This window comes from Corvus cornix, chromosome 2, assembly GCF_000738735.6.
Source record: "Corvus cornix cornix isolate S_Up_H32 chromosome 2, ASM73873v5, whole genome shotgun sequence".
Taxonomy (NCBI): domain Eukaryota; kingdom Metazoa; phylum Chordata; class Aves; order Passeriformes; family Corvidae; genus Corvus; species Corvus cornix.
In genome coordinates this window covers 8,156,380-8,171,787 of record NC_046333.1, presented here as the reverse complement: position 1 = coordinate 8,171,787, position 15,408 = coordinate 8,156,380, and positions in this window count along the sequence as shown.

Genomic DNA, 15,408 nt, shown 5'->3' with positions numbered 1-15,408 from the left:
GAGACAGTACACATTTCCAGGAGATATTTGAATGGATATTCATCATAAAAAGTTTTTAACAGGGACAAAAAATTGGTGTTGGTTCGCTTTTTGGCTTTTAAGCCGTGAGGTGAATTAATTTTCCTGAATCTGGAAAATATTTTACATTTTGAAAGTGTTCCTGCCTGAACTGCAATAAAACCCAAAATTGCAATAAGTTTATAAATCAGTAATGGATAAATGCAATATTTTATTTGAAATCTATGGCATATTTCAGTGCAGTTTTTATTACTGATATTTTCCTACACATATACTAACATTTAAAAATCAAGACATTTTGAAGGCAAATGAAAAAATTATGTTAATGAACCATTAAAGCAAAACAAACAAAAAAAGAAAATCAGATTTCTCCTGAAAAAAAATCAGTTTTAAGAATATCTTTTTTCAAGGAATGAAATAAAGCAACACATATTCAGCTCTCATACCCACCTGGAGACCCAGCACACACATGTGCCACATACCTGACACTCATCTGTCTTTTTCTCCAACGATGGCCCTTGTTTATAATCAGCTCCCAGTTTTTAACTGTGGGGCAGTCTCCCTCTCAGGGCTGCTACAAATTCCTCATCCTTTTCAGACTGTGTTGTTTTGCAGTGCTTTTTCCTGTTCAACTGTACACATTGGTTTCATCAGGTTTTTTATACTGCATGAGCTGCTCCAAGGAACTGGGAAACCTGAACCCTTCCTCCTCTGTTATTACGGATATCTGTTTTTCTAAAGGCTAGACATTTGTTGCACAAACTTAGCCCAGTGGCTGTAATTATTAGACCTTAGATATGTCAAAAGAATAAATAGTATTTTGTGCTAAGCTTGGTAATAAACATGCCTCCGTTTGCGCATGTTGCTCATCACAACTGGTGATAAAGAAAGTAAGTAGCTGATCTTGACACCCCTTGAATCCTACTGCTCTATCACAAGAAGACCCTGAAGCATTATACTTATATAAAAAGAAAACTAATTGCTAAGAGATTTTTTTCAGTAAGTGTGGGCTTGATCCTGAATTCATCACACCTTCCAAAAAAGTTTTCAAAAGATTTAAAAGAATTTCTGCAAGATGCGTGATGTGCCTGACCTTTTCCCAGCCCCTTTTTCCTTCCCCTCACACAAATCATTTTGCTATGAGATTTTACATCTGCCAGAAGCAGCCACTGCTAAAACAGGAATATTCCTTGAGAGAGGAGGTGCAGAGACCTTGCAGCCTCTCCTCACACTTGATCTCAGAAACACTGGCCATCAAGTTCTAATCTCCCCTGAGCAGATGTGGTAAAAGCTGCCCAGTGGTTTTGCTGGGAGAAGAGTCCAACCAACACCAGGACTTTTGGGGACTTTTCCATCAGTAAGAGAACTTAGGAAGAAAAAAAATAGAATAATGAAAGTCACTTTTAGAGAGGTATAAAATTTCATCTGCACTCTCTGTTGTAGTAATGTTATTAAGACAAGGGCAAGTATAGTTGAAAAAAAAATGATGCTAACAATCACAATAGTTATTTTTAGAATAATCTAAGAAGTCCTGAAAAAGAGAAATACATCCAACATCCATAACAAGGAACAGTATTCAAACCATTCATAATCAAATACTGCCCCTGTCACTCTCCTAGACCCTCTCTCCAGTTTGATACATATTTTCAGATGGATCTGAGAAAAATATGTTTTGAAGGATCAGATAAAAGGGAGACTGTTGCGCAACTTTGGCTGTTGATAAAGTCATAAAATATATATATTTATACACAGTTTTATATATACAAAGTGAACCTCACAGCCTACAGTATCTTACTGGAGTTGAGATGTAGTGCATGACACATTGTATTTGTGGAAATAGGATCTATAACCTAATGTATTCTTGCATCAAAGAATAATGTCTCATAAATAAATCATTACAGCCTGTCACATCTATGGTTTCACACCATAGTGTATAAAATTATGTATTTTGAGATATGGAAGAATGTTTCAACAAAAAAAAATTATCCTGTGCTAATGCATGTGCTGTCTTGGAGGTGTTATTGCCTTACTACTGTTCATTGTAGACTAATCCATAATATCAGACGAAAGACAGCATTTCTGTTTTCAAAAACTGGTGCAATTTGTGTGCAGCTTTTCTCTTTCAGTAATTAAGAAATCAAATAAGCCTGAGTGAAACTATTTAAGAGGTTCTAGATATAATTAGAACACCTCATTCTCTCATAACTAATTCCTAATTAAAGTAATTTGTCTTTTTGCCCTTCTTTTCAAGGGTGAAGAGCAAGTGGTGATGAATGCTCAAAATCAGGAAAAGTGAAAATTGCAGTGTGTTGATTTGCGGTGATTGAGAATGTTCCAGTTTTTAACAGCTACCTTCGAGTGAAATGGTAAATGAACCTCCAGCCTCTGTTTTTGTTGCATATGTGCTATCTGGTGCTTGAAAAAAAGGTAGTATTTGTCATATAAAATAGCCACCACCACCCAGGAAGTCTGAATATAGAAAAGCTGCCTTTTTTTAAGAATAGCACATTTCAAGGAGGGAGGGGAAGAAGAAATAGAGGGTGCACAGGAGGGATAAAAAGTCTGAAATTTGTTCCATAGGGTGAAAATTGTCCTTTTAAAATTTTATTTGCAGCTGTGCCCAGATGATGATGGATTTATCATATGAACCAGGGATTAGTAAATAATGTGTACCCTATAAAGAGCAAAACAAGTCCTTGCTCATCACTACACTTAATTGCAGTGGTTATATCAAAGCCATATAAAATTTAATCATCAACCACAAGTAAGACTTTGCTTTACATGTATGCTTGCTTCCCTGTTTTTCCACCTGTTTAAATGAAAGATTCTTGGAATATCACAATATGTAAATATTGTTTATGATGCAAAAATATGCTCTTTCATCTCCTCACTGCTTTGATGTCGTGATATATAAAGCTTTTAGTGCCACCACCTACCTGACACACAAAGGTCTTATCTGATTCATAAACATGTGTGCCCAGTGCAAACAGGCTGTATCCAATAGAGGATTTTTCTTTTCCTTGTAATGTTTTTTCAAGAGGCAGAAAGAGAAAGAAAGTGTAAATGACAGAATCACTCAGGTGAAAAGAATATTTTAAGCATCAGGTAAAGATAAGCCTATTATGATAGAATAAAAAGATGTAGGTCAAGACTGATCCTAAGAGGTTAGTTATATATATAGGTATCTTGTAAAATGTGTTTTAAAAGCTTAAACTTTTTTTATAAGAGTTTTGATCCAAGTGGGAAATAAGCAGCAAGATCAGATGACCTCCTAAGAAATACAAATATCTCTAATTAGCAAGAGAAAAAAAGAGAGAGAAATGCAGGAAGTAAGGTCAAAGCTGGAAACAGGACAGATAAAACGAGGAAGGACATAAGGTGTAGGCAACATTTAAAATCTGCAGTACATTGTAAGCAATTTTAAAGGAAAGGGTGCTTCTTATTATATAGTATACTGCTTAATATACGGTTTGTCCTATAAATAGTTCTTTCTGTACCAATACATCTCTAATAACACACTGGATTGGAGCCTCAGTCTGTCAGAGCTTGCATTCCATGGGAGTGCTGTCTCCAGATGAAAATGTGGCAGACACTTTGGGAGAGGGGTGTCTGCTGGCCAGCAAAGGTCCTCAGGGTTGCCAGGGATCCAGAAGGATTTCCTTGCCTGGTGTGTGGAACAATCAGGACTCATGGCTCTGCATAGCTCCAGCTGTCTGCACTCTCTGAGAGCAGAATTTGGCCTTTTAATGTCAAATGAACTGCTGCCACTGCAAGAACTTCAAGGTTTAATGTTGCTTCTTTATATTTTTTTCTTTCCTGTTTTTTTTTTTTTTTTTTTCAGGTTTCCAAGAGCACCCTGGGAAATCCTTTCGTGCTCTTTATTTCCATCTAAGCCCTGGGTTGCTTTGAACAGCAGAGGTAATTGTATGGGTGAACTTCAGAGATTTGAAGGGATCAAACTTGAAAGCCTTTGACTGCAAGTGCAAGCTCCAACTGGAATCCTGTCAGGTGCTGCTAGACGGGACGTGGCGGGATGCTGCTGCTCCAGGAATCCCTGCAGCAGGGACAACCTCAATGTGCCTCTCCCCAGCACAGCCTCAGAGGGCAGCAAGAGCACAACAGCCTCATAATAGCACTATAAACCTATAAATTGATGCATATGATTATGTGACTTGACTAAGGACGTCTCTGTGAGTCTGCATTAGAGTATGAGGAAACCATCCCTAAGTTTCTTTTTCAGTACACTCTGAAAGGCTTTCTCTGGGATCAGAGCAGAGCAGCCAAGGGGATTATGAGCTGCAGGTCCACATCTTTTCGAGGAGTATGTGTTCCTTTGACTAGAAAATCCTGGAGGATTCAGTAGAAAAAAGGTATCAAGAAGTATATTTAATAGAGGTCTATAGACAATTTCTGAAACCAATAGAATTTAAGAAAATAGAATTTAAGAAAGTTGGTTGTTACAATGCACAAGTTTTGCAACAGGGTTATGCATTTTTCAAATTTTGCACGACAGCCAAAACTCTCCAGATGTGTTAACTTCCTCTGCCAGGTTTTCCTAGACCTTCCCTTCGAGCGCAGGTGAAGCTCCTTGTGTTTGAAGGCAGGGTTGGGTATGATCTGTTTCCATTTTCCACACCCTTCTCGTGCCATATCTGACTGTCATCACTGCTGCAATCCAGGAATACAGGAAACACGAGGGAACATTGGGGCGGCTTGGATTTTTCAGATTTTGAATGCCTTTTTGCCACTTTGGGAAAGAAGCAGGAAACGACAGTAATGAGATAATTATATTTCCCCACTGGATTTCAAAAAACTGCAGCTCAAAAAGCAATGTAAATTGCATTTATTTTCTCTTCAATTAAAATATTTGTCTTGGCCAAGAAAACCTATCTCAGTAATCACATACTGTGTCAACAACATCTGTCTTCTTCTGACAATAGGTATCACAGTAGATAGTCAAAGTTTATTTGGGATACCAAAAAACCTCATATAAGTCTATTTTATTGTATTTTATTGCTTTATTCTACCACTAGGTTACTTGTTTACAGAATTATGCTTCAATTCAGTATTATTGGTTAATGTTGCCTCTCTTCACACTGGAGGCTGTTTCAGCTTCTGAATTATGGTCTGCTGGTGCCTGGTAACTTCTCTGCAGGGAACACAAACCCAGAGAGATGCTGGTGATCTTTCTTGGTCTGCATTTTTTTTCCTCTTGACTGGTGGCTGAAAATCTCTTCCCTGCTCAATTTGCTGAACCTCACCATGGTTCTTGATGCTCCTGGTCCTTCAATTTATTCCTAAGAGGCAAAGTTGTAATGCAAACACCCCTAATTCAGACCAAATCCACATGAATTCTCCCACTTCCAGCCGTCTCATGGTGTGGATTATGGATCGTTCTGACCTGAGCATTTCCTGTGCCAGAAAAGGAAAGCTCTGCAGTCGCAGAAATTCTTTTCTAACCAGGACACAATGACACCTACTCAGAATACTCACTTCTCCATATATAATTACCCATATAATTATGGAATTAAGTCTCTTTGCAAAACACATATTGTTATTAGTGATAATTTGTACTACAGCAGTGCCTAGAGGAAGGGATGCCTTGCATGAGGTACATGAAAAAAACATGTATGTCTGAAACTCACTTTCACATTCAGCTGCAGTTTGGCTCAGCCAGACACGCTAGGACTAGGAGAGAGGAGCAGAAAGTACTAGTACAAGTGTGAAGCCAGGCTTTGAAAAGATAAAGGAATTGCACAGGATCACAGAAGCTGATCTACAGAAGAACAGGAGTTGTGCATGCACCTCCTGAGCCTGTGATGAACCATCCACAGTATTCCCTGTCCTCCTCCACTGTCACTTGCTGTGTAAAATAATGCTCCATTCCTGACCAAACATACAGCACACTGACCCATCATGTTGTGGGGAAACACTACCACACGTAAATGTTCAGAGATCTAAAGAACAATAAAAAAAAAGCCTTCATGCCCTTTTATCCTGCCAAGGTTAAAACAGTAACTTCTTTTTTGCATTTTAGCAATTCTAGCGACCTCAGCTAGTGTCACTGCTAATGTCAATGTACCAAGATGCCTCAGTGCCTGCTGCACAGCCAGGACTGGTATTGCAAGGGAATTAATGTGCCCCAGTCTCAAAGGGATCAGTCTGTCAGGCACTTGTGAAGGACAAGGAATAATTTGTACTTTGCATTTGAGCCTTTCCTTGGCTTGCAAAAGGCTGACTAACTGGAATGAGATGCACACCATGAGCTCAACACTTCTTTCAAATTCCAAACATACTTCACTAACTCCACTTATTAAGAAAATCATGATTTTTATCACTCAAGAGCACTAACAAATGAACAGAGAAGAATGTAAGAAAGTTCTGCTACTGAAATCTTGGCCTTGTTGTTCATAGGAAGTTAAAATGAAACTATTCTAAGCAGAGCAGAGATGCTTAGTAGTTCTTGTGTGCTGGTAAAGAAAATATGTTTTGTCATTTAGATCAAAAAAGCAGGTCTGGTTGATTTTTGAGACATAACACTAATTTCTGCCTTTGCACCTCATTGTTGTGACAATTGGGTGCTAACAATACAAGTGGAAAATGGCAGTTTTAAATCTATATTTTGATATAGATTGCACTATTAAATCTATATCTTGATTGTCTCTATTATATCCAACTGTAATAAAACACACTGATCTGCAGCTGGTGACTAAATTATGGACACACAAACAACATGGGGAAGAAAATTGAAGCCTCATCCACAAGGTGCAAAGAAAGGACACCTGACCTGCAAACACAATGCTGAAATGATTAGTTCATGATCTTCATTAAATTGCTTATTGTGGTGGCTGAGAGTGGCTGGATGCTTAACACCACACCAAACCTCAAGCAAAAAATGTACAATTCAGATCAGCTGCTCTCCGTGGCTGTGGACCCATTTTTTTGTGAGTCAATGGAGGAAAGGAGTAAGGCTTTCATGCTGGATGTACACAGATGACAGTGTGAATATACTTCTTGCATCTTTGCTAATTTGAAGATGATGGGGTCACCAAAAACCTATTTACTTTTGTGTTAGATTAATGATCTGAGGTTGCCCTGCCATTGGATGGTTTGAGGACTCTCAGAGACATGAACTAACTCTTTTGAAAATTGCAGTATTGCTTTTACTGCTCACCTTACTGGGAGAGCAGTGGAAGGTGTGTTTTCAGAAGACATATATGTACACTTAATTTCTGTTCTCATTTTTCAACACTGCAGACAAGTTTATGATAACTGTGTTTGGGCATCACTAGGGGAAGATCCTTGGTTGTTGCACTCAGCACAAGTGACTGCTCAGTCCTGGTCAATGCCAATCCAGAGGAGTGTCTATTTTTGCATATATAGAATGCATAATTTTCAAGAGGGTCATTTATTATGGCCTATAAAGAGGATATAACTTCTAACCTTCTTTGTTGACTCTCTCTTCCCAAGAATGTCAGAGGAAAAATGGGTGTTAGTTTCACTGCTAGGGCAGTGTTGGCTCTTTGGAAAGTTTTGCTGTGTGAGATCACTTTGGTTCCCTTTAATGCTTCTTATTTGTTTTGTGAGGTATTTAGAAAGCCTTGGCAGGTAGGCTGCATATAAATAAAACATGGTCTTTTATAACTATTTGGAGTAGGAGCAATTAGTTGGTGACTGAGTATTCTTAGGGAATGAATTTATCTCTTTGAAACTCTTCACTCATGTGTTACTGCATTTAACCTGCAGCTCTCTGCCAACTTTATGGCACCACGGGAACTGCCTGGGGTGTGTTATCACAGTGGTGATGGGGTCGTGCTGGATAATGCCTCAGGTGCACTTGCAGCTTGTGGCAGCCACTTTCCTGGAGCTGCAGTGTGCCAGCCAGAAACACGGCTTTTACTGAGATCAATAAATCATGTCAGCCTCCTAAATGCAGTTTTCAAGAGGGTGAAATCACAGTTTCTGTTCTGGATATTTATCTAGCTCTTCCTGATACTTTCCCAAAGCCTTTCCTTGAAGGGGAGTAGAAGGTGGTAAATGATTTTTTGCCATAATTAAAACTAATTTACTGCTAAAGGGGCTTTGGACTTGTGTCAGGTCTAATCCTGCACTACTCGGAATCAGTTAAACTGAGCCTGACCTCAGTGACATGAATATAAATTAGAGAAGGAGTGCTGGTTTTGAGATCTGGCTCTGACCTGTGCCATGGGTGTGCTGCAGACTGGAAGGAGTTAAACCCAACTTGTCATGACTGCAGCAGAGTGTGAGCTCTCAGCACCTTGGAGCAGCCAGGCCTTGTGGCAGGCTGGTGATTTCCTATCCTGAAGCCTGGGTTAGACAAGCACAACCAAGTGATGGAGGCAGGAAGAGGATGCTGACATCCAGGCTGTTCTCTTGGCCCCGTGTATGGACAAACTCACTGGAGGAGATGAGGGCTCCTGAGTCCACTCCTAGAGCCGACAGTACCCAAAGCATCTTGACCAACAGGATGGTCACCTCTTCGTGCCCCTCTGTGACTGAACAGCAGCTGTGAGCTCTGAATGCTCCGTCTGTGCTCTGCAGAGTGCCAGTGTGGCCTCTGCTGTCCCCCAGACTGGGCTGAAAGGTCTGAAGTTTGCAGAGAAACATGCTGTGTCAGGCACAACCAGGCTGGCCCCACATAAAGTCAATACTTGGATGAAAACAAATAAAATCTTAGAGTACGAGGCAGAGGCTAAAGAATGCCTTCACCTCTTTCCTTCAAGCAACTATTTTGTTAACTTGAAAGACTGCATGGGTGATCTTACTCCATTCTTTCTCTACAGGTCAAATACTTGTCATAGGAGACACCCTAGTTAATATTAAACTAAAAATTAATAGATTAGATAACTATTACATGCTTTTAGTGCCAATTAATTTAATAGCCGTTTTTTTTCTTTTAACTAGGTAGGCGAATATAGAAGCATGGTTTACTGTGCCTGTGTGAGCTCTCAGATAGGTCTTTTGTGATACAATTACCAGCAATTGATTGGGCTGACACATGTAATCCCCTCTGGATCGCCCAGCGATATGATGTCAGTAAGAAGTCCTTCAAACAGGGCTATTAAAAAGCACATTAAACAGGTCCTTATTGTAAGCTTTATGCTAGCTTATGCTAGAATAACAGTGATACGGTGGTATTTGTTTGAAAAAGAAAGGATTATATGGTCTTTGTAAAATGAGGAATTTAGTATTGGGGAGGGGCAGTGGGATGGTGATTTATTTTTTGTTTATGTTTCTCTGAATCCTTTGATATGTCAACTTCTGTCACTAACCACTAGGCCACTTGCAATTTCTTGTATCAACGAAGATGAAATATATACTGCCTCAAATAATTTATGTCAAACATTGAAGGGCATAGATGGCAGTGCATATTGTGAGATTATAATGAGAATTGAATTGGGGTCTTCAGAAATCCATCAGTAATTTATTGTTAAAGAGTAGTCATGAATCATTCTAGCCTTTAATTGTCATGTGGATGCACTTTGCTTTCAGCTAGTGCAGGAAACAAATAGTGAAAATAGAGAGATACCTCAGAAGAGGGATTTCACTGTGACACTTGGTACTTATTAATATTGCTCCAAGAATGCCATGTCCTCTCTTGGGTCAGATTCTGGTGTGGAATTGAAAGGAGTGCTTGAAAAACTTGAGCTTATATATATATATATATATAAATATATATATATATATACACATACACACCCACCCACCCACCTGTTACAAGTACAGGATAAGAATCAGTAAGATTTGTGTTGCTTACAATAAAGGACACCAGAAGACTTTACAGCATGATTTAAGTGTCAGCTCTGAAATGAATTTAAGCATTCTGGAGATTTGTTTGTAATGCACCAACGTCCCCATCATTCCTCTTCACTCTGCTCTCTTTTATCTTACAGTGCCAAGGTAACCCTCTGAAATAGTTAAGCAATTTCTGTGTGTTACACAGACATGCTTTGTTAGCTTGTGCTGCTTCACACAGAGAGAAATTTCACTGTCAGCCTGTATCTAGTTGTAGAATATCTTCAGAAAGTCAAAGCTACCAGCAAGATGATATAAATTATTTGCAGGGTCTGGATTTCCTTCTGCTTTAATATCATGTAATCAAAGGACAGATTACTCAAAATTACTCATCTTGAGTGCTTCAGTGTAGTCATCACAGCACTCCTCTGTGACTACTTCACAATTTCTCATAATGCAAGAATTAGGGGGAATGCAGTGAAACTATGAAGAAATAAGCTTAAGATATACAAATAGAAGGATTTTTTTTAGGAAGCATGATTAAATTTTGGTACACCTTGACAGTGGAAGCCAAAAGTATAAATTGTAAGACAATTTAATACCTTTGTGAGGAATAGTTGCTCAGGTGACTATTAAGCCATTTCAAGGAGCCCATAACTCAGAATGTCTAGGAGGATGAATTATGCCAAGGAAGAACTCTGTATTTGACCTATCCATAAAATATATACCAACTGACCACCATCAGAGGATACTGGGCTAGACTGGTTTAATACTGTATGGTTATTCTTAAGTCCCATGTGATACTACAGAAAACTCGTAAAGATTTGTTATTAAGAATAGTGAAGTGTGTATTTCTACTACTAATAAATTAGTAGTGTGCTACTACTACTAATAAAAATACATCACCCTATAATGCTTAGTATGTTGCATAACACTATGTATCAAATGTTTTAGGTGCACTCTGTTCTTGTGCTCCTTTGCTCTGACTCACACAAAGTTCAATCTCTTCCCTAAATCCAAAAATTGAAGCCCAAGAGCATTGCACTGCTACTGCCTAAGATGCAGCTGATTGAAAGCAGCAGCCACCTAAAGTTCCACACCTGGGAATATCAGAAGCGCTCTGGAGTTAATAAAGACACGTAGCAAGATGCTTTATTTATACATGGTCCCAAGCCCACTCCCACAGCAAAGCTCACCTCTGGAAGACATGCTCTGAACATGCTCACTTCATGGAGAGCCATGCAGGGCACACCCTTCTGAAGGGAGAAGTAGCACTGACCTTATTCTAAACCTCAGGGGCTCAGAGGCTCACTTAGGGCATGAGAAAATACAAAGTGCAAATTGCACTTTTAAGGCACGAGTCCCTGCAGAGTTGTAAAGGTGATGAGTTGAAACAGGAAACAGAAATGGTGGTGGGGAGGAAACTCTGAGGGTCTCTCATCCAGCCTCCCATGAGAAGTGGGACTGTTGCCAGCTGGGAATGACTTCAGCCATGCCTTTAACAGAGTCTTAAAGCTGCCGAGGACAGAGTGTTCATAACCTCTCCAAGCACCTGTTCCCGTGCTGCACCTCCCTTCAAGTGCACTATTTCCATAATGTCTGACTTGAACATGCCAAGCTCCAGCCTGTGTCCATTGTTCCTTGTCATGTTGTCTAGCACCATTGAGAGGAGCTTGGCTCTGTCATTTTTCTAACTACCTGTCAAGTAGATGTCAACTGCTATTACACTGCCCCTTATCCTCTTTGCCAGACTAAACAAACCCAACTCCTTTAGCCTCTCCCTCTGAGTCATGTTGTCTTGGCCCTTGACCATGTTGTCAGCCTGCTGCTTGGCTTTCTCCAGGTTTCCTACCTCTCTTGTGAGCTGTCTCCCTGTGCTCATGCTTCCATCACAATGTGCATACACGGTGCTGCCCAGGGCATGGCTGGGGAGTACTGTGTGCTTTTTGCATGGGTCTGTGCCATGTGAGAGCAACTCATAACTGTTAATTGAGAACCCTGTGTTTACCAGAGATTAAAAGAGCAAAATTAGAGCTTGGGAAAGCATCTGTCTAACTCCAAAAGGAAACTGCCGAGGATGCAATATTTAAGAGTGATGACACTGGTGATGATAAAGCTGACTTTTCCTGCCCTTGGTAAAATATGTTGCTGTGGTGCATAATGCTGAGGGGTCACCTTTGCTATCACAGGCTTTATGTTCATAATACTTTATGATTTTACTCTTTAAAACACTTACCTTTTGGCAGGGTAGCTAAGCTACACAAGTAGCTGTTATTCCAAGACCTGACACATTTGCTGACTGAGCAACAGTTGCACGACACTGATGAAGTACAAAAAGGCAAAATAAGCACCTGTGGACGCTGCTCTGTTTCGGTCTTGGCAAATCAATGCATCAGGATCCTTCACTGGAACTTGTAGGTGGTGTTACAAAGCTGTTCTCATGCCATTGTACTGAAACAGCTTGCAAAGATTTACTCACTGATGTGTTAGGATTGTCTTTTGAAGACATGCTATTTGTAGCAGAAACTGATGTGAGTTTTTCTGTGATTAACAGATCAGAGTAGGCACTCACTATCCTGTAGCTATTTGTAGTGACAATTGTCTACAAAAGCTACTCCGGGTCGTAGAATCATAGAATAGTAGAATTGTTTAGGATGGAAAAGTCCTCTAAGATCATTGAGTCCAGCCATTTACCCAGCACTGCCACCTCCACCTCTGAACCATGTCTCTAAGTGCCACATCTACACATCTTTTAAATATCTCCAGGAGTGCTGACTCCACCACTTCCCAGGGCAACTTGTTCCAATGCCTGACCACCCTTTCAGTGGAGAAATACTTCCTAATATCCAATTAAACCTCCCCTGGTGCAACTTGAAACCATTTTGTCTTGTCCTTATGACTTTGAAGAAGAAACCAATCCCCATCTTGCTACAGCCTCCTTTCAGGTGGTTGTAGAGAGTGATAAGGTCCCGCTCAAGCCTCCTCTTCTCCAGGTCAAACACTCCCAGCTCCCTCAGCTGCTCCTCATATGACTTGTTATATAACAATAAATACCTTCACCAGTCTTATATCTGCTTCACAGGCACGATAACTTATTGTATTCCAATGTAATAAAGTCCTTGTTGAAGAACAATTCCTGCTACATAAATAGGCTGAATGAAGTGGTGAAGATCTTCCTCATACTTTTACTGTCCTGTGTGTTCCCAGCCTAGCCAATTCTTTGTTGCAAAAGGTGTAGCTGACCTTTCTGGGTGCACAAGGAACACCTGTGTGCCCATGCTGCCATAGTGGCCATGTCACCACATTTTGTATCTGTAGCTAAAAGTAAGATTTTCAGGAGATCGAGATGATGGCGGAAATGCCTACTGAGGGTTAGTCATCATCACTCTTCTTTCAAAGACCTGAGGGTCTGATAACAAAGATGAGGAAGGAACATCTTTTACAAATGGAAAGCCAGTTCTGTCATCAGCAGATCCCCAAACTGCAGCTGGCATAGACAGAAATAAAATTTTGTCCCTTGCCACAGCCCCATGGCATTGAATGCTGAGTTGTCTTGTACTGCCTGTGTGTGACTCACATGGGAATTATTCATCTGCATCCCAGAGCAGGCAGAGGGCTGCAGGGATGCACCAAGCTGCCTCACTTCCCACCGAAGCCCATGGGAGCTGGGGCTGAGTTCAGCTTCTCCTGGGCTCAGAAAGGGGCAAAGCAGCTTTGCCAGCCCTGGGCACTGAGATAGACTGTGCAGACCTACATGGAAGAAAGGGCGCTCAGAGTGAGACAATTAATCTCCATGATTTAATGCAGACTGGGGAAAACAACAACAATAAAAAAGGAAAACACTTAAAACAGAGAACCGGAAATTGCTTATAGGCAGCACGGGAGCAATTCGGGTGCCAAAATATAAGCACAGAGCATCATTTTCAATGCCTGAGGCCACCTGAGACATCCACACAGGACTGGCAGATCTGACACTTGATCTATGAAAGACCTGCTCCCTTCTGGAGCAGCAGCTGGTGGCCAGAAGCAACACCCCAAGGCATCAAAAATGGCACTAGACACATATGTGTAGGCAGCTGAATCCCACCCTGTGCTTCCAGACTTCTGATGAATAAAACTCTTTTTCATTGTCTCGGACTCAAATCCCAGGTTCTTGAGGTGCTTTCCCTAGGGCTCAGCAGTGTGTGGTAGAGGCAAATTTCATTGGTTTAGCTTGGATAGAGTTGTTACAGCCCTTTGTTATGTATTTTTAAAATTGCTTTTAGGCTATAAAATCATGAAGTGGTTTCTGCTTTCATAGGCTCTGCACATAATTCAGGTGAGACCAAAGGTTTTTCCTCACCACAAGATGTTGATGTGATTACTCCAAATCCCATCTCCTTTGAATAACTATTCTATCACAGCTCCCCATTAGGGGCCTGTTGTCAAATAGCCAGATTTATCCTGAATGATATTGGAGAAGATAACCCTGCTGCAGTTGTTTTCTCAGGTAGTTAAACAGAAGCTTAGATCTTGTAGGAATATTCTGTCTTTAAATTGAACTGCACAGATCTTAATATTCCTTTGCATTTTTCCAGGATATTTGGTGAGGAAAAGACTTGGTAACTGCTTACATCATATTGGGGGTAAAGAAGAGGACGAACTGAATTACTTGTATGTGTCAGCCTGATGTGTGAGGCGGGAAACATTGCTCCTGTTCAGATTATGTGGTAATTTTTTATGGAAATGTTTTAAAGAATCCACCAGACAAGGAAAGTTTTTCAGGAAGGGCATATTTTCACAGCATACCTCTGAATGTGGAGGTTCTGGCTGTCTTCCAATGTGATTGCACAGTGCTGACAGCTCCTGAAAATAATACAGGGTTTAGGGGTGAGACAGGGACTAAAATATTTATGCTTTTCCTAGGCTGATACATTAACATATATGTAGACAGAGAGAAAGTTATACTACTAACTTTTTTTAACCCTCCTGGGACCCTTTCTTTAATGATAACCTAAAGAAAATCTGAATGGGGATAATTTGTAACATGGTGTTGGCTGTTATACCAGGTTTTGTCCTTGTCTTAGCACTTAAAGGGAAGGTCAGGAAGATGACCTGGGATTGGAGAAACAAGAAGGGAACAGGGATGGGAGAAGAATTTGATAAAAACTTTTAAGGTTCAAAGGACAGGTCTCAGCTGCCTGCTGGTCACAGATGTGGAGATATGGCTACATCGGCAGTAGGCTGTGTTGCATTGCAGGAAAAGACTAGTTAGCAGTCATGAGTTTTGGAATCTAATTTTTAGTAAATGTGAACAACAGTCAGAGAGCATGAGAGGCACAAAATATGTACAGTGCCGTCACTGTCCACTTTCCCCTGCACTGTATTTCTGATGAGCACAGTCTGAATGGGGTTAAATCTCAAGGTTGTTGCATGTGAAATCCCTGTTAGAGTTGCTAATACCTGCTGCTGAGAGGCTTTAGAGAGAGCAGGCAACTGATAGTGAGCAAGCATTTAGTATGTTCTCAAAAGTATTTCCAAGAAGATCTAGGGAAGCTTTGTGTTAACTTACTGAACTTAGGATAATAGAAAGCAGTGAATGTATTGACACCCTTTCAAAATGATTTTATGTTGCTATATTCTTTAGTATGTATT